Source organism: Protopterus annectens, chromosome 6.part1 (genome assembly GCF_019279795.1).
Source record: "Protopterus annectens isolate FY-2018-M chromosome 6.part1, PAN1.0, whole genome shotgun sequence".
Taxonomy (NCBI): domain Eukaryota; kingdom Metazoa; phylum Chordata; order Ceratodontiformes; family Protopteridae; genus Protopterus; species Protopterus annectens.
In genome coordinates, this window is record NC_056738.1 from 425922611 (window position 1) to 425943566 (window position 20956).

The following is a 20956-nucleotide window of genomic DNA, read 5'->3' on the forward strand; positions in this document are numbered from 1 at the left end:
GGGAGCATTGTCTCCTGAGTGAAAATTAGATAAAGTTGTTAATTGTACTTTCTGGAAAAAACTAATGCCTTCTTGAAAAATGGATGCTAAAAATCCTACAACTGTATTTACAGGAGCAGTGAAAGGATTAAGTTCCTTCTGAAGAGCCCAAATTGAGAATCTTTTCCATTTACTCCTGTGGATCTTCCTTGTAGAAGCTTTTCAGGAAGACAGACGTATTCGATGGACTGGGGAGAAAAGCCTGGGTTGCCTAGCTGTTAATGGAACTGGAGAAACCATGCTGTTAGTTTGAGGCCTGGGATATTGGAATACTTCATCTTGGGTTCAGTATCCAAGGAGGATATCGAACATGAGGCCAAAGGAAGGGCAACCACACTTGGTGAGGTCAGAAGGGGGCATTGAGGGTAACTAAACTCTTCAATCGATGGGCTTTCTGTAAGAATTTTGGAATCAGAGGTAATGGGGATAAACATAAAGGAGACCAGAGGGTCAAATGTGAACTAGAGCATCCCTCGATGACTCCCTCTGAGGGGGGATTAGGGCAAAGAACCTGCTGTACCTGTTGTAAGAAAATGCAAAGAGATCACAGTGAAGTTAGCCCCAATGATGGAAAATCCTCTCTACCACTGATTGATCGAGAGACTACTTGTGAGGCATTAAAATAGACTAGTGAGTTTGTCCACTGTTATGCTCAATACCCCTGGTATGTGTGCTGTCATAAGAAAGTGGGTAGAAGAGATCTCCCACTGTCATACTCTCATTGCCACTCAACAAAGGGGATAAGAGCTTTTCTTCCTGTCTGCTGATGTACCAAACCACAGACATGTTGGTTTGAATTGCAATGGTCCCTAGAGGAAGAATATCCTGAAGGCCTGCAATGCTAGTAAAGCTAGTAATCTCTAGGACATTGAAATTGTGAACTGGTCTCTTGGAGGACCACATGCCTTGAACCATCCATTCCAAGAAATGCCCCCCACCCCAACTGGGAGGTGTCTGTGGTTACCATGGCTACTTATTGAATCCACCAATGAAGATGATCCCTTCAGACTCAAGTGAGTTTGACTGAGAATGACAAAGGATGATGCAGAACAGACCACTGTATAACTAGAGTCCACTGGAGAACATGCATATAAAAACAGGCCATTGGAACTAAGGTTTTGGCTGCTGCCACTGAACCTAAGGCTTGAAGAACAAATCTAGCTGGAGGAGAAGGATGAACAAGAATTTGCTGTACCTGAAACCTGATTGTGTCCACGCAATGTATAGGAGGGGAGGCTATCTGAGTTACTGTGTTCAACTGGGCACCTATGAACTCCTGACTCTGTACAGGTTGTAGATGAGATGTGGAGGTTTTGACTGATGTAACTAACCTCTGAAAAAGTTGAAGCAAATAGTCTCTGACCTACTCTAGGAGATGCTTGGTTGGGGTGGTAAGGAACCACTCATCTAGACAGGGAAACACTCATAATCCCAGCAGTCTCATGTGAGCTGCAACCACTGCCATACACTTGACAGACACCCTGGGGGTTATGGTAAGACCAAAGGGCAGGGGTTTGAAATTACATTGACTGGTACCCAGTAGAAAGAGCAGAAATCTTTGGGATCATCTGTTCATCGTGATGGAATAGTATATGTCCTGAAGATCAAGTGAATACATCCAGCTGTCCTTGCATAAGAAATGCAGAATGAACAACCATGACCATTCAAACCTTGACTTCTTCACAAACTGATTCAGACTGGTTAGATCCAAAATTGGTCTCAGGTCTCCAGTCTTCTTTTGCACTAAAAAGAACCTTGAATAAGTTCAAAATCCTATTTGGTCTGGCAGGACCTCCTGAATGATTCTTTTGTCTAGCAGCTTTTGAATCTCTTGAGCTGCAGATTCTCTCGGACTGGGTGGAACATTATTTTTAGCACCCAAAAATCTTTGCTATAAAAGCTCGTGCATCTGGGTGCAAAGTCAAGCATCCCCTGACTGCCTCCAGATGTCGGCAGTTGAGTAGCCCTTGAACAAAGCTGAAAGGGTCCATCTGAAAAAGAATCTCAGACACCCTGATTCTGTGGGTCTCCCCTGCCACAAGGATGGAGTCTTCCATTTGAACTCCACCCTTCACCAATGGAGGAGTTGTCCTGCGTGAATCTTGGAAAGCACCCAGGGACTTACGGAACTAAATTTTCTTGCCTCCTCTTTGCTTCCAGGAAAATAATTGTTGAGGGATAGAAAAATGTATCTCTATAGCAGACAGGGTCTTTCCATCCTGTTCACTCCAAGAAAATTTTTCTTTTACAGTAGGGCTAAACAAAGATGTTCCATCAAAAGTAGCATTGAAGAAAGAAAACTTGAAAGGCTCCACAAAGTCACATAAACACATCCAGACATATCTACTAATGGCTATGTCTGAACCTACAGCCCATGAGGTACCTTCCACAGCTTGGGATATTATGGATTCATTGGAAATAAATATGAGAGTGGCCAGTTTGTGAAGACAACCTCTTGTAGTCCGCCATGGTCAAATTTCACTGTAGTCTCATGAAGTGCAATAAACAATTCAGGGACCTCGAGGCAGACTGCTGAAGCAAAAATGCACTTTCCAAACCTGTCCAACTCCCTGGATACTCTATTAGGATGATGGACTGAAGAGCTTTGCTGTGCTAGCTACCTTTTAGTGGCTGCTGCTACAACCATAGAATCAACAGGGACTCCAGTGCTCCACTGAGGTTTGTCCTTCTGTGGTGCCAAGATTTTATCTGGGCATCTTCCAGCTTTCCTGTTTTAAATGCTGTTTTTATACATTTATCAAAACCAAATGACATTCTTATATCATATGAGAAAGTTTTAACCACTAACAGTTCTGCTTTTAAGCTCCTTATTTGATGAACTATACAGTTTTAAATCACCCACAAAAAGAAGGTATGAAGTCTTTACCCCTTGATGTTGTCTAGAAGACAAACTGTAAACATGACCTAGCCTATTAAGTAGACAGCTTAATTGGTTAACGACAAGACAAAAGAGCAGCGGTGACAAAGAGTCAACATGGCATATCCCCCTTTGAATTTTTATCCCTGAGATAATAATTTGTCCTTTATCATGGCTTAGCTGCAAAGTGGTTTGCCAATGTTTCATGTTCACTGTAAGCACTCTTTTATCTAAGAATGTGGGATACTGTCAAATGTTCTTTTGTAATCTATACATGCCATACTTAAATTATTTCCCTTTTTACAATTCGCCATTATTACTTTAACAACAAATGATACTTTATTTTGCTACCCTTTTGTTCTATTGCCATGACTGAGTTTTCTTCAAAATTACTATAAACTCTGTCAACATCAATTCCAGTATATAGTTTATACATTGTCGGAAGGCAAGTTATTGGTCTATACTTTTTAGGATGGCTTGCAGGTTTACTCTTGAGGAGTATAATTTTTCCTGTTGTTAAGCAGGTTGGTGTGTGTTTGGGGTGTGCATAAAAGTAGTTCTTACTCAAATCTAAATCTTTGTGTAACAATGTTGATATTTTTAGCCAGATGTTAGGTACTGCATCTAGGCCTGAGGATGTTCATTGTGTTTTACTGTTGTAGTCCTAACAAATGGGTTATCCAGCTCCCAGTAGCCCATAAGGTAAGTAAAAATGACATCGGCTGCCGTCAGTTGTAAAGGACGTCAGGGCATCTGATACAAAAGGAGGCAGCCAATGTCACTTCCTCAGTCTTCCTTGCCGCAGAGCCCGAAGCAGAAGCATTTCATGCATGAGTGCTGGTCGGCAGTTTATCTTTTTTGTTTCCGACTACTAAGTTGAAGTCCACTACAGCTAAGTACCCCATTGGGGATCCTCTTTTCTTGCCTTAACAAATGTCAGAAAAAGTTAATAACTGCCTTACCTGTGGAAAGCAGATTCCCCATAGACATTTTCATTCCTATTGTATTATTTGTTTAGGCCTTGACCATGACGTTCCTAATTGTGATCTCTGCGCTTCCTTTAATCCGTGTACTATCTGTCACTGGCTAAGCATTTTGGTGTTTGGCCTAAGTTTGTCGGTATGGCATCCGCCGGTCTTCAGGTTTCAGATATACCCAAGAAGCGTAAGGATAAGGACCACGACAGGCCTCAGAAAGTTAAGTCCTCGGATAATGTTAGGATGGTCGTTAGTCATACGGTAGCCAGTGAGGCACCTTTGCAGCCCCCGCAGTCAGTGGATTTTCAGCTGCAGGCCTCGGTTGAGACCATTTCAGAGTCCCCCAGGCCTCCGTCCTCCATTTTGCCTTCGGACCTTTCTCCTGTCACCTCATCTGCTGGATCCGGAGCCACTAAGCTGACGCCATCGTCAGAGGCCTCCGCTCTTCATTCAGACAGCAAGCTCATACCGACTACTTCAACTACAACTTCGGTGGTAGCCAGGCCTCCCGAGTCCTTCAGGCTTGCAGGTAAACCTTTTTGTAAGCCTGTGAAAAAGCAGGCTCCAGTCTTTTCTCGCTCCCCTCAATCCCAAATTGTTAAAATGGCTAATGACCTCTTGACTTTTATTAGGGGTTCTTAGCCTCCTCCCCCTAAAAACAAGTAGGGATGTTTCTCCTGAGGTTTTGTCTTTTTCAGGTTCTGATACATCCAGTATTTCTGCTGATGCAGAGGATGTTTCTCAGGCCTTTTCTCCTTTTGAGGTTCAGATGCAGAGGAGTTCATCCCTTTGACTTTTCCTCCCAGAGGATTTCTCTTTTGGTGATACTTTAAATACCTTCAGGGAACATTTTAAATGGGAAAGTCAGGATTATCCCCAATCTAAGAAACGGATTAAGGAGTTTCTGGATTTACCTCAGCATAAGCTTCTGGCTTTTCCCCCAGTATTGGAAGTTGATGATGTTTTTCTAGAAAATTCCTTGACTCCGAATTCGGTTCCTCCTGTTCCCAGGAAACCTGACAGGTACTGTAGAGTCCCTGATTCTCATCTGTTTCTTTTCAAGAATCCACTGGCGGATCCAGAGGTTATTTCTCAAGGCACTAAAGGAGTTAAGGCTACTGTTACTAGAAACCCTGTTCCCTCTGAAAGAGAATCTAGGAACCTAGATAGGTGGGGTAAAAAAGTTTATACCTCTGCCATTCTTGCTATTAGGGCTACCAATTGTCTTTTTCATATGCTGAAGTTCCAGCAGCACATCTTGGAGGCTATTAAGTCTAGGATAGCAAGTGTGCATCTTTTGGCGGAGAGTAAGGACATGCAGGATTTACTGAATTCTGCCAGTCTTGTTGATAAGCATTCTTTACATTGTGGTTTTGGCATCCTTGAAGCCTCCTGCAGGGCAGGGCTACAGCTACTGGATCTGTTATTAGAAGGTACGCTTGGCTCAGGGAACAGCCTCTTCCAGAGCCCGTCAAGGCTAAGCTTTTGGATGTACCTTTACATAAGGACAGTCTTTTTGGCAGCAAAGCAGAGGAAGTGCTCAAGAAGATGGAGGATAAGGCCAAGTCCATGCAAACTGTCAAGGATTTTCTGCAAGTTCAACCTCCATGCTTTAGCAGGAATTACCCTTGCAAGAGTTGGACCTTTCCTGATACCAGCAGATAGAACCATTCTAAGGCTAGAGGTTACAAATTTTCTAGGGAGCAGGTGTCTACCCCTCAAAGGTCTAAGTGCTGGCAGGCTTTCACTTCCAAGGCGGGGAGTTCCAAGCCTGCATCTCCATCAAAACACTCTCAGTGACTTTATCCAACTTCTGCCTGTTCTTACCTGCCTGGAGAGTCCTTTAGGGGGAAGATTAGCCCTTTTTGCAGATGTCTGGGCCACTATCACTGATGACAAGTGGGTACTCAGAACTGTATCAATAGGGCACAAGTTTTCTTTCCACACCTATCCAGTTCCCAAAGGATTACCAGATGCTCCTCCAAACCAAAGGGCAGAAGTAGAAAAGCAAATGTTGTCTCTGTTTCATCTGGGAGCAATAGAATCAGTTCCTGCTCAGCAGGTAGGCCAGGGTTTTTATTCCAGGCTTTTTCTAGTTCCAAAAAAAGAAGGCACCTGGTATCCTATCCTAGATCTAGCCATTCTGAACTCTTTTCTATTAATCCCAAAGTTCAAAATGCTCACTCTGCATCAATTGCTACCAATGCTAAACAAGGATTCCTGGCTGGTGACTGTGGAGCTCAAGGAGACTTATCTGCACATCCCCATCACGGAAAGTTGCAGGGAGTACCTTCATTTCAGGGTGTGCACGCAACATTATCAATTCTCTGCGCTGCCCTTTGGCTTATCTACTGTGCCCAGAGTTTTCACAAAGTGCCTGACTCCTGTCATTGCTTTTTGCAGGCAGAAGAAAATTCAAATTTATCCTTACTTGAACGACTGTCTAATTCAAACAAATTAACACCAAGTATATACTGCTGCAGAGTCAAAAGTACAAAGCACAACGAAAAAGTTGAGGTAAAAAACACACCTTTATCAAACACAAAGCTTTCAGGTACAAGACCCTTTCTCAATGAAAAATCATTGAGAAAGGGTCTTGTACCTGTAAGCTTTGTGTTTGATAAAGGTGTGTTTTTTACCTCAACTTTTTCATCGTGCTTTGTAATTCAAACAAATTCTCAGGGACAGCTGTTAAAGGATCTGGAATTTGTAAAGACTCTTCTCTCTTCCCTGGGTTACACTCTCAATGAGGAAACATCGAAAATGGTACCATCCATAACATTCCTGGGAGCGGGTCTGAATACAGCCACCCAGATGATATATCTCACCCAGGAAAAGCAGACAGCTCTTTCAGTTTACTTCAAGGACTTGGCAAGCTTGTCCCAGCTCCCTGCAAGGAAATTCCTGCAAGCTCTGGGATACATGGCCTCTTGCATTCTCATGATTCCATATGCAAGACTGCATATGAGGAAATTGCAATGGTACCTCAAGGACATTTGGTGTCAACACACACAGGACCTGGATGTGATGATTCCTCTGCTTCCATCTCTGCAGAAAGAGTTTCTATGATGGGCAACAGCCTGTTTACAAAATAAAGGCATGCCTTTTCATCCACCTCCTGCCACTCAAGTTCTTAGCACAGACACATCGGACTATGCCTGGGGAGCACACCTGGATGGCAGATTCATACAGGGACAGTGGAAGCCCAGCAGATGCACCTGCACAGAAATCTAAAAGAGTTGATTGCAGTTCAGCAGGCCTTACTAGCTTTCAAGCATCTTCTTTCTCCAGGGACCCTGCTAGTCAGGACAGTACCACAGTCATGTCGTACATCAACAAGCAGGGAGGGACTCATTCTTACCCCCTGTGCAGACACAGCATGAATCTTTGGTCCATAGCAGTATCCCTGAACCTGCATCTACTAGCTCAGTTTCTTCCAGGAAGGCTCAATGTTTTGGTAGACCAGTTGAGCAGACAAACCATGGATCCTCACGATTGACAGCTGAACAAAGCAGTCTTTTACAGCATCATTCAACATTGGAGCACACCTCAATTGGATCTTTTCTCCTCCCTGGGCAACCATCTTCTAACTCTCTTTTGCATCAGACAGCATCTCAGCAGAGCCTGGAGAGTGGATGCTCTGTCCTTCCCTTGGACGTTGCTATCAGTTTACACCTTCCCTCCTCTTCCTCTTCTTCCCAGAGTGTTAGTGAAGATCAGGGATGAACGACCAAGGGCTATTCTCATAGCTCCGGACTAGCCCAGACAGCATTGGTACCCACTGCTTCATGTTCTCTCCCAATTTCCTCCTTGGCATCTTCCTCTGAACCCAGATCTTTTGGTTCAGGAAGGGGGAAACATTCTGCATCCTCATCTTCAGTCCCTCCATTTGGCAGCTTGGCTCATTGTAGGACTCCTTCCTTAGCTTCTTCCCTTTCCCAACAGGTGGTTGATGTACTGAGGGAGGCCAGCAGGCCTAGCACTAGGAAGTTCTATGCTGGTAAATGGGAAAGGTTCTCTCACTGGATGCAGGCTAGAGGGGAATCTTCTTCTTCTCAACCTCCCCTTCCTCTGGTCCTGGAATACCTGGCTGAATTACTTCAGGGTGGTCTTTCCTTTTCCTCTATCAAGATCCATGCTTCAGCCATTTCTGCTCATTGTTCTTTTGAACAACCTATTTTCTCTCATCCCCTGATGAAAATGTTTCTCAGAGGTGTTTGCAACTTAAAACCTCCCAGACGGGCACCTACTCCAGCCTGGGATCTTAAGTTTGTTCTAGAGAAACTCACTCTTCCTCCTTTTGCGCTAGCTGCCACTGTAGATTTAACGTTTTTCTCTTGGAAGACTGCCTTCCTCTTGGCTATAACTTCAGCAAGGAGGGTTTCAGAGCTGCAAGCTTTGATGGCTGTGGAGACTTTTCTTATTTTCCATGCAGATAGAGTCTCTCTGAGAACCAATCCCTCCTTCATGCCTAAGGTGGTTTCTAGCCTGACTCTTAATCAGTCCATACACCTTCCTACTTTCTTTCCTAATCCTTGAAATAGAGGCAAAAGGATCCTACATTCTCTTGATGTGCACAGACAGCTCAGGTTTTACCTGGACAGAACTAAAGATCTTTGTAAATCATCACAGTTATTGGTCAGTTTTGCCCCTGGATCTCAGGGCAAGGCTATTTCTAAGCAAACCATTTCCAAGTGGATTGTACATTGTATAACCTTTTGTTATTCCTTTCATGACAAGGTCCCTATTCAAGGGGTTAGGACCCACTCAACTAGAGCAGCTTCCACTTCTGCAGCCTTTTTAAGAGATGTCCCTATTAATGATATTCTGGAGGCTGCCATATGGTCTTCTGTTCACACTTTCACAAAACATTATAATTTGCCTCTGTTTTCCAGAGCCAGAGCAGGGTTTTCCACTGCTGTATTGCAGGGCATTATCTCCAACCCTTGATTCCATTGGTTCCTCCTCCCTTTTCTCTGGGCTTTGGTAATCAACTCATTTGTTAGGACTGCAACAGTGAAACACGATGAACATAGTACAGTTGTATACACTTACCATAAATGTAGATGTTCTAGTGTATTCACTGTTGCAGTCCTGGTTTCCCCCTCTCCTTCCCCCTTTTTTGGTCCTCTCCTATTCTCTTTTCCTGAGGTACAGGCTCAATTTGTTACCATTGGCCATAATTGCTTTTGGTTTAAGCCTTATTTTCTGGGGGGCTTCTGACTGTTATGGCAAGAAAGACTGAGGAAGTGACGTCAGCTGCCTCCTTTTGTATCAGACGCCCTGACGTCCTTTACAACTGACGGCAGCCGACATCATTTTTACTTACCTTTAGTATTCTGGCCGAGCAAGGGCTCCTGGGAGTCAGATAACCCATTTGTTAGGACTGCAACAGTGAATACACTCAAACATCTACATTTATGGTAAGTGTACACAACTGTACTTTTTCCATCTGGAAGCTTTTCTGAATTGCTTCAATTTCTCTAGCTATTACTACACATCCCATTTCATATCATATACATCTGAACTTCTTTTTTGCTATTGACTGCAGCTGTACTTGGCGTGCTAGTTAATTCCTTTTAAATACAGCTGCAGTCAATTCTTATTTACCTTGTTGCTGGCGGTTACATACCTGCATTGTACTGAGGTGGACTGGACAGGCGACGGTGTAGATCATTCGTGGTGGTCCGTTCGTAACGTGAGGAGTCTGACCCAGGACAGTACTTCATTTGCTGCAGTTTGTCTGTTTGCACAGCCCACACAGTAAGTCCATTCCTGTTTTCCAAAAATCCAAATGGTGTGTTTCTGCTGTCACGTGTGTTTTCACATTGTGTCACCTGGTAACCAGACCCAGTCAGAGTTGGAACAGCCAAAGACTAGCAACAGAGGGACAGCAAGCAGAGACTGAGGAGTTTCTTTACAAGGCAAGTGACGGGGGGGGGGGGGGTGTAACAGTCATACCTCTCTACAGATTTGTACAGATTTTCACACAATGTCCAGCTTTTTGACTCATATTTTTGGTCTATTCCCCATAGGTTTATAGGTATGTACTAAGCTAATGGCCCTGGAGCCTTTACAAGCTTAGTCCATAGGATTACCCTGGCATCATGCCACCTGGCCTTAGTTCCCAGTGCCTCTATCGACTAGAGCTACTGGAGTGATCCCCTGGGTGAATTTTCTATTTCCCATCCACTCATCAAGATTTCTCTTGAAGAGGGCCAGTGGGGTGCTCTGTTTGACATGTAAGGGAAGTCTATTTCACAGCATAGGCAATCTCTGGGTTATGAACCTGTCCCTTCAGCGTGCTCCGTTGATTGTGGTAATGAGGTTGAGGTCTCTGAAGCATGTGGTGCAGAGGGATTGGGATTTCTTTAGATGTAGCATTTCTAACAGAGCTGGGTCAAACATGACTTTGTAAGTCAAACAGAGATCGCCTCTAAGTAGGCGATATGAGACAGAGAATAGTTGGAGTTTTTTTGAGTCTGTCCGTATAAGGCCTAGGATCCTCTTTGTGAGGTACTTTTGTGACCTCTCCAGTTGTTGCAGGTGTCTAGTGAGGTACATGCTAAATGAGACATTGTACTCGATGATTGGCCTAATGAGGGAAGAGGAGAGGGAGACAATTACCTCTTTCTTTCTGGTTGCAAAACCCTTAGTAATGAGATGTGCCACATAGAAGGACTTTCTGACCACAGTGGCAATGTGGTGGTCAAAAGAGAGGTTGTTGTCGGCCTGTGTTCCCAGATCTCTTATAACGCCTTCTGTGTTCAGTGGACTACTATTGATGTGGTAATTCATGGGAACCGGGTTTTTCCCAGAGGAGATGACACATTTTTTGGCACTGAGCTTAAGGCCATGGTTCTGACACCAGCCGTTGGTCTCAGCGACGCCTTTCTGTAGGATGTCATCACTTGGGGAGTTAATAATAGCTCTCAACTTGCAATCATCTGCGAACTTTGTCAGCCAGAGTCCCTTCGTGTTGGCCTGGATTTCAGAGAAGTAGATACCAAACAGGAGAGGACCCAGGACCAAACCCTATGGGATTCCCCTTGTGACTGGTTGGCAGTCTGACTTGGAGTCAGCTACGTTCACACTGTGGGTTCTATCCGTGAGCTAATTTGCAACCCACCTAGTGATATATGGGTTGATGCCTAGCTTAGTGAGTTTTTCTATGATTCCTGAATGAGGAATGCTATCAAAGGCCATGGTCAGATCAAGGTAGGCTGTATGAACCACCTTGCCTTCATCCACAGCTCTGGTGACTGACTCATAGAAGTCAACCAGGTTGAGCAGGCATGATCTACCCTTCACAAAAACAAACTGTGTGGGATCCAGAGTTTGAAGATTCCCTATATCCTTGTTTATTAGGTCCATGATGATGGTTTCCATAGCTTTGCATATCAGACTCATCAGGCTAATGGGGCGATAGTTCCCAGGGTCTGTAGTCATTCCTCGTTTGTGGAGAAGGATGACTGTAGCAGTGCGCCATTCAGTAGAGACAAAGCCTGAGGTGAGGCTGTGACTGAAAAGGGAACACAGGTGAGTTGTCAGTTCACTCTATAGTTCATGTAGAATTCAGTTTGAACCCATGTTGTTACCCCACTTTTTGAGTGCCAACTCTACAGCCACCTTGAATCAAAAAAAAAACACCTAACCCCTAGCAGAACCACCCTGCAGGTTTCTACTGGCCATTGATATCAAACTTGAGTTTTGACACAAGCTGTTACCCCACTTTTGGAGCGCCAACTCTACAGCCACCTTGAATCAAAAAGAAACCACCTAAGTATGTGAACTAGTCTCTAAGTGTAACAGATAAGGCTGCTGTTTCAAACGCAGTGCATTTGTCTAATAAAAGTTTAGCGATCCTAAAGATAGTGTGCAAATCTGATTGTTTGCGCTAGTCACTATGAGCTAGACAAGAAGGTTAAGATGCCAGCAGCCCCAACCCTGCTCTTTTCTGGCCCATCTCTTCACAGTATACTGTCCACTTTTCCACTTATTCCCTCCCTCTATCTTACTCTTCCCTAGTCTTGTTATTCACTGTTAGCACTTGGGACACTACCAGGAAATTCTACCCTACTTATCTAGTGTGAACTACCCCTATCACTCTCTCCCAAAACCCCATTTCACTCTTGATGGTCTGCTACTCTGCTATAACAAACCCCTTGATTCAGCTCACACTAGCTACTCCTTGTAAGAGTCCACATTTTTGGCTGTCTAACTGGCTCACTTTCCCTGCCAACAACTCCAGATTTCTCACCATAGCCAGCTACTCTTACTGATAGTTTTCTCTCTTTTCTCTGAACAAGGTGGCAGCCCCGCTACTCTACGCCTAAACCCCGCCCCCTGCACCTCATTTCCAGCCCCAAGGTTTCATAGGTGCCTACAACTGAGGGTGCCATTTTTAAAATTCCCATTCCCCTTTCAACTGCTGAGCGTCCTCCTTGGTCTACGAGTGTGTAGAGCAACTCCTGTAAGTACTACTTGCTAATGCTCTATCAAGCAAACTGTTGAACTGATGTTATGGCTTATAAATAATGTTTGCTACTGCCTATGCTATCTTAGTAATATTACGATTGATTATCTCAACCTGACATGGTAATGTTATTTCAGTGTTTTAAAGGAAAATTTTTGCACGCGGTGCTTTCTACTGATGCCGCTTGAGCCTAATGCCATTAAGCAACTGTGTATCTTATGTTAAAACTCGCAGCATTCTAACAGCGTATTATTTAGTTAGGCTGTGCATTTCCTTTGGTTACACTTGCTAAACGAATAATGAACATAGAATCATAAACTGCTGATTTGCTCAGTTATTCGTGATTTTCTCATGTTTCCTGTGCTTCCCTGTTAGTGGAACTAGAGATTACTCCGGTATTGTAATTGTGAGTGAATAAACTGTTATATAGCTAAGGTTAAGCAGCATTTCAATGCTTTTACATTGTACCTGTACTGGGGGCATATTGCAATTGTGAGTGACTGTATGTGCTGTAGAGCTAAGGGTTTAGCGGCAAAGCAATGCATAAATAATGTTCATGTACTCGGGGCTTTTTTTTCCCTGCCTAGTCAGAACTCTACACTGATATACAAATTCTATCAGCTAGCATCTAATTCTGCCTGCCTAAAACACCTATAATGGTCATAGTTACACAGCAATCAGATATTTAATACAAAGCACTCTGCAATGGTGATGCATTTGGCTTTGTAGAAGCGTTTTTTGTCTGTAGAGCGTTTAGCATATATAACTGTTAGCCTGAATCTGGATAGCTCCTGATATTCTGTAGTCTCTGCCCTGTAAAAGCGATATAATGTTTTTCAATATTTCAGCATAATTAAGTGATTATAGTCAATGTTGTACTTTATTTGACTCTCTTTTTACCTAATGCTGCTTCTGTCCTAACTCCCATCCTCTTGTCTTGTAGCCCCTAGTGGAACCACCCTGCAGTTTTTACAGGTCACTGATATCAAACTTGAGTTTGGACCCAAGTTGTTACCCGTGTTTTTGAGCACCAACTCTACAGCCACCTTGAATCAAAAAGAAACCACCTAAGTATGTGAACTAGTGTCTAACTGTAAAAGATAAGGCTGCTGTTTCAAATGCAGCGCATTTGTGTAATAAAAGTTTTGCAATCCTAAAGATAGTGTGCAAATACAACTGTTTGCGCTAGTCACTATGAGCTAGACAAGAATGTTAAGAAGGCAGCAGCCCCAACCCTGCTCTTTTCTGGCTCATCTCTTCACAGTATACTGTCCACTTTTCCACTTATTCCCTCATTATTCTTCCCTGGTCTGGTTATGCACTGTTAGCACTTGGGACACTACCAGGAAATTCTACCCTACTTATCTAGCGTGAACTACCCCTATCACTCTCTCTTCAAACCCCATTTCACTTTAGATGGTCTGCTGCTCTGCCATAAAAAATACCCTTGATTCAGCTCAAACTAGCTACTACTTGTAAGAGTCCATATTTTTGACTAACTGGCTCACTTTCCCTGCCAACAACTCCAAATCTCTCACCATAGCCAGCTACTCTTACTGATAGTTTTTCTCTCTTTTCTCTGAACAAGGTGATAGCCCTGCTACGCTCGGGCTCACTTCGCTCCCATACCCTACCGCCATTCCCACCCACCTCCAGATCAATTACATTTATACTTACAAACCACACCCAATCACACACACCCTAACTGCCAATTAACCTATTACACCATACACACACACCATTCCCAGTACCTCCACCTTACTATCACACACCACACACATACTCATAAACATCAAACCTGTTCACACCACAGTCTATCTCAAACAAGATAAGATGTACTCCTCACAACTATCCCAACTACTGAAAGCAGTACTCCACTTACTACCATTCTTCTCCTACTCTCCCTCCTCTCCTCCAACTGCACTCAACTCCAAATAATTCACCCACCCCAATGGCAAGATGAAGCTATATCCTGTAACTTAAAATTTAAAAACTTCTCTATTTCACCCAGTGACCTCAACTCTCACCAACCTTTCTTGTACTTACAATATAAGCCAACAGACAAACCAAACCCTTACTTCTCTGCTAGACAAGCTAAAATAGTATATAAACTATCTAAATTCTATCTTTACCTACTCCACACTCTCACCCAATGCGGCGATATACACCCTAATCCAGGCCCCACTACAATCACCAATACCAACCCTACTCAACAAAACCCCCTCTACCACAGGCCTACCTCATCATTCCTGTTTCTTAACATAAATGTAAGGAGCATAACTAACAAAATACAAGACCTTCACGTCCTAATAGCACTATATCAACCTGATATAGCAGTATTAACTGAAATTTGGCTTAAACCACAACACCATATTAATAAAATTACACCTCCAGGCTATAGTATTATATGGAAAGATAGACAAGAAAAGAAAGGAGGCGGCACTGCAATATTATTTCAAAGTCACCTCACCTTAGAACAAATAGACTACAACACCCAAGAAGTTAAAGGCATAGAACTAATCATTGCTAAACTAAAACTTAACAATAAAAATATAATTATTGCAGGGGGCTACATCCCACCAGGTAATAACATCCCTATCATGGAGAGCCTGCTAAGTTAGATCTCCACCTCCTTACCACATGAAACCATACTATTAGGAGACTTTAATATTGACTGGACAAACTGCTCCAGCCAAAACCCAACTGCCCACATCAACCTACATGGATTCACCCAAGTAATATCCACCCCAACCAGAACCGACAAAGCTTCCAAACACAAATCCATCCTCAATTGGATTCTGCTATCCAACCCAACTCTAGCACAACAATCTGGATATTTGCCCAATAGTATAAGTGACCACCTACCAACCTACTTAATTAGGACTAGACTACATAATGTCAGCCAACTCATCCTCAGAGTCATCCGCAATAAAAAGAACTTTGTACCCACCAACTTCATTAATGCAATAGAATTTATCAATTGGAACCCCCTAAAACTACTACCTCTAGACAAAGCCATACAATACTTTACCTTTATATTCTTAGATATCCTAAACCTTCATGCTCCCACCCGTACCATAAGAGTAAAAATAAACTACGTCGCATGACTAACCAAAGATACTAAAACTACCATGAAAGAAAGGGACAAAGCCTGGATTCAGTTTCAAAAAAATAAAACTGCTAATACAAAGCAAAACTACCTTGAACTTTGCAACAAAGCAAAGAAGATAGGTTAGACAGGATAAAATTAACTACTATAAAACTATGCAAGAAAAACATGCCCATAACCCAAAAAAAAATTCTGGGCCACTTTAAACAGTATAATGTACCCAGGAAAGGCCCCCACCCCATCCCCAGTACTACCAAATGACCACAGCAAGATTCCCATTCAATTCAACAAATTCTTTACCAAAACTGTTCAAATCCTTGCTAAGGCTCAAAATAGCACTAATAACCCAACAACAGTAAATCCCCCTCCACCCCCAAATACAAGCTTAAATAACAACACCTCTAACTTTTCCCTACAACGAGTACCCACCAAAGTAATTTCTCGACTTCTAAACAAACTCGAACCCACCACACCAGCAGCTCATAAACTACCAGCAAATTTCCTACAAACAACATTACAGGTAATAGCTTACCCAATGTCCATACTCATAAATAGATCAATTGCAGAAAGTAAGGTTCCCACCCTGTAGAAAACATCTCACATTATTCCTCTACACAAAGGAGGTAACTCCTTAGAACTCACCAACTATCGACCTATAGCAATCCTATCAGCTCTATCCAAAATATTAGAAAGAGTTGTGCACTCCCAAATACTCCAGTATCTCCTTCAAAATAATTTACTTTCCAGAACTCAGCACAACTTTAGACCCTCCCATAGCACCACTACAGCACTATTATCTTTCTCCAATACAGTCAACAACTATAGAAATAAGGGACTATTTGTATCTTCCATATTCTTAGACCTAGTGTATAAATTGGTTCAAAGGAAACGAGTGTTGATTCTGATGAAATACCTGGTCAGGGGAAGAAAGCGCTCAATCTGGTAGTTTTAATGTCTTATTATTAATGTGGATTTTATTGCCGAATTTCTTGGTTGCTACTAATTGTGTTTAATTATACAAGAAGACCTCTTCAGGATTTCCTGACTGCTGACAGTGTGTGTTTAGCTTTTCTAGTTTTGGTTAGCACTGGTCGATCCATTTTGTACATTTATTTATTATATTCTTTGAGCTGTCAAAAGCATTTGACATGGCTAACCACAGCCTTCTTCTCAAAATTCTGCTACACCTAAACTTATGCTCCTCCTCCATAGATTGGTTCACAAGCTACTTATCAGAATGGCAACAAGCTGTCCTATGGCAAGGCCAATTGTCCCGCCTACTCCCAGCATCCATAGGAGTGCCACAAGGGTCTATCCTAGGCCCAATGCTCTTCTCATTATTTACCAATCAAATCTCCTCTTTCTCAGTCAATGCCACTGTAGTACAATATGCAGATGACACAACCCTTGTTTGTGCCACCCCCACCTTAAAAGTGCTACAAACCTTGACCCAGAACAACTTTACCCTAGCTGAAACCTGGTTCACTAACATTAAACTGATTCTTAATCCCAAAAAAACGAATCTATTGTTTTTTTAGTCCCGGTTGAGCCCCTCCCCTAAACAATGATTTCACCATCAAGTGAAAGGATAACATCCAAATCACCCCCACTACTTACACAAAGCTATTAGGTGTTGAAATTGACAATAATCTAAAATTTGATACCCACATAGCCCAAACTATCAAAAAAAGTAAATAAAAAAATAGGACTCCTCTGTAGGAATAAGCAATATATGACCAAGCAAACCAAAGCAACCATAGTGAGGACTCATATCTTGCCCATCCTTCTCTATGCCTCCCCTGTCCTAACTAATCTATTCCAAACAGACCTAAAGAAAATGGAATCGTGTTACAACAAGATTGCCAAATTTGCAGCAGAAACCTCATACAGATCCCACCATTGTTTTGCCTTGAAGCAACTCAACTGGCTCAAGCTCCCTCATGTACTTCTACTCAACCAACTTTCAACAGCTCATAAACTCTATTATCTTCCTGAAAACACCCCTGCCCTCCAGGGGATAATCCACTACTGACCCTGGAAACTATCGCCCTATTAGCTTAATAAATCTGAGCTGTAAAGCCATGGAGCATATTATTATGAATCTGATAAATAAGGACATAGGGAGTCTCCAAACACTTGACCCCTCCCAGTTCAGATTCGTCAAGGGCAGATCTTGCCTGTTTCATAGTTTCATAGTATAGTACTAGGCTATCTGCCCTGGGGCATTTGTAAGCCTAGCCATAGTGATGTGGCTTTTGTCACCCCATGAAATGGTACAAAAATGTACAGAATAAATATAGAATACTGCGCTTCTGTCTAGTAGTGACACGAAGGTCCCCTTATATAATAGAATTAGTTTACTGTGCCCCTGTCTAGCAGTGACACAGATGTGACCCCTGGGGTAAACTTACGATCTCCCATCCACTCATCAAGATTTCTCTTGAAGAGAGTCAGTGAGGGGCTCTGCATAATACGAACTGGGATCCTGTTCCAAAGCATGGGAAGCCTCTGGGTTATGAATCTATCCCTCCAGCATGTCCTATTCATACTTGTGCCGAGGTTTAAGTCTTTAGCTCTCGTGGTCCTGCTGGATTTGGATTTTTTGAGGTGGAGCATGTCCATCAGATCCTGATTGGACATGGCCTTGTACGTCAGGCAGAGATCACCTCTGAGCAGGCGGTATGCTACTGAATAGAGCTGAAGTTTCTTTAGTCTGGCAGAATAAGACATATGTTGGAGACCCTTGATCCTTTTGGTGAGGTACTTCTGTGGTCTCTCCAGCTGTTGCAAATGCCGGGTGAGGTACATACCAAATGGGGCATTGTACTCAATCATGGGTCTGATGAGGGAGGAATATAGGGGTACAATGACATCCTTAGATCTGGATGTGAATCTCTTCATGATGAGGTGTGCAAGATAGAATGTTTTTCTAACCACTTTGGCAATGTGGGTGTCAAATGAGAGGTTGCTGTCTACTTGGGTCCCTAGGTCTCTGATTACTTTTTCCGTACTCAGTGGGTTGCGGTCTATGTGATAATTTGTGGGTACTTTGTTTTTTCCAAAAGGGATGACTATACATTTTTTGGCATTTAGTTTAAGGCCGTGACTACGGCACCAGTTGTCCGTTTCAGTGAGGCCTTTTTGTAGGATGTGTGTGTCTGCTGGTGTATCGACTATGGCACCTAGTTTGCAGTCATCTGCGAACTTTGTCAGCCACAGCCCTCCCATGTTTGCTTTAACATCTGAGAAATAAATGCCAAACAAGAGGGGTCCCAGGACAGATCCCTGTGGGACACCACTTGTGACTGGCTTTGAGTCTGACATTGCTCCAGCAATTTTAACTTTATGGGTTCTGTCCTTTGCAACCCATCTAGTGACATAAGGGTTTACTTTTAAGCTGTTTAGCTTATCTATGATGCCTGAGTGGGGTATTGTGTCGAAGGCCTTAGCCAAGTCCAGGTATGCTGTATGGACTGCTTTGCCCTCATCAATGGCTCTAGTGACTGTTTCGAAAAAGTCAACCAGGTTTAAAAGGCAGGATCTGCCCTTTACAAAGCCGAACTGGGTGGGGTCAAGTGTCTGTAGGTCCCCTATGTCTCTGTTTATGAGTTCCATAATGATTCTTTCCATAGCTTTGCAGACCAGGCTAGTTAAGCTTATGGGGCAGTAGTTTCCAGGGTCTGTAGAGGCACCCCCCTTGTGGAGTGGGACCACTGTTGCTGTACGCCAGTGTTCAGGTACATATCCTGAAGTAAGGCTAAGGTTAAATAGCATTTTTATGTATGGGTTTAGCTCCTCTTGGAGTTCACGTAACACGCACCCCGGGATACCGTCGGGTCCCATTGATGCTGTGTTTTTTGCTTTGTTTAGGGCGGTTCTCACTTGGACATCTGAGATGACAGGGAGATTACATTCAGCTGGGATAAGTATTTCTTCTTTTGGGGGTGAAGGAGGGGAGAAATTTGCACTGAACCTGTCAGCCAGAATGTTAGCAATATCTGTGTGTTCAGTGTATTTTTTGTTGTTGTGAACCATCTCTGAACATATCTGATGGTTTCTGCCCAGGTTTCTAACATAGCTGAAGAAGGCTTTGTGGTTATCTTTAGTGTCCTTGGCGATTTTTCTCTCAAAGTTTGCCTTGAATATTTTTATGAGAGAACGTAGTTTTCTGATAATGTTGATCAGAGATGTCTTCCCTTCATGGGATTTCGCTCTGATGTGCAGTAGCTTCCTTCTTTTGTTATACAATTTGTTTATGGCTGAGGTCCACCAGACAGGACGCTTACATTTGGTGGAGAGGGACTTGGATTTGTTTGGGATTGCATGATCCATGCATTCTTGGAGATGTCCATAGAAAGCATTTGTGAAGGATTTGGCATTGTGGGATGTGGTATCCACTGGCACAGTGGGCTTAAAGGATACCATCTCAGTCTTAAGAAGAGTGAAGTCTGCTTTTGAGAAGTTTTTCACTGTGGTCTTTTGTGCTGGGGGTGGAGGTGGGATATGTATATCCAGGGTGATTAGTTTGTGGTCAGATCTCACTAGTGAGGGGTATACTTACGGTGTGGAGCATTTTGTCCCCATGTTTGTGATGATCAGGTCTAGTATATTATCTCCCCTAGTGGGAGAGGTGACTAGTTGTTCCAGTGCATTTGAATTTATGAATTCCAGGAACCTTTGGGCTAGGGTATTAGGGCTAGAATAATGTACCCAATCTATGATTGGGTAGTTGAAGTCTCTCAGTATGATGGTATTTTATGATACATTCATATCCTCCAATGTCTTCAGGAAGGCTGAGTGGGGTTCTTGAGATTGGGAGGGTGGTCTGTAACATGCTACCAGTTGTATAGCAGTTTTGCCTATGGTTAGTTGCACCTGTATGGTCTCTGATGCTTCATGTGTTGCTACTAACCTGGAGGTGTGGGTGTCCTTTATGAATATGGACACTCCCCTCCCTTTGTGGTTCGGCCCGGGTTTGGGGGCCGAAAAGCATGATATGAGGTATAGCCTGGTAGTGCTGGGGTGCTCTCAGGAGCCTTGAACCAGGTTTCAGTTACTGCACAGACGTCGATGTTCTCCATGCTGAGGAGTGCATCAAGTGCCTGCATCTTGAGATTTAGACTTCTGGCGTTGAGCAGCATTACCTTTAGTTTTTTTCCATTTTTGTTTTCTAAGGAGGTGGGTTTGTCTTTTGAGCCTTGCCTAAAAAAGGCACTATGGGGGTGGCAAGAGCCTTAGCCAATATCCAGAAGCCCAGTGGTGACAGGTGTAAGCCATCCCTTGTGAGGCAGCGTGGCTTGTCCAACATATCATCCCAGGCAGACAGACATTGGATCCCCTTAGAATGACACCAGTACTTGAGCCAATTGTTAAAGCTGATCACCTTGTCTTTGTATTGTGGTATCATTCTTGGTGAGGGCAAGATGCTGCTCAGGGTCAGGGTCATACCAGCCTGGGCTACATAATCGGAGAGCTCC

The 20956-nt window shown here is 43.2% G+C and overlaps 1 protein-coding gene across 1 annotated transcript in view; it reads right to left on the reverse strand.

Annotated features, from left to right (window-relative positions):
- The window catches only part of LOC122805309 (protein FAM47E-like), a 1023003-nt gene that overhangs the window by 201178 nt on the left and 800869 nt on the right, over window positions 1-20956 (reverse strand). The gene's annotated exons all lie outside the window — the stretch shown is intronic.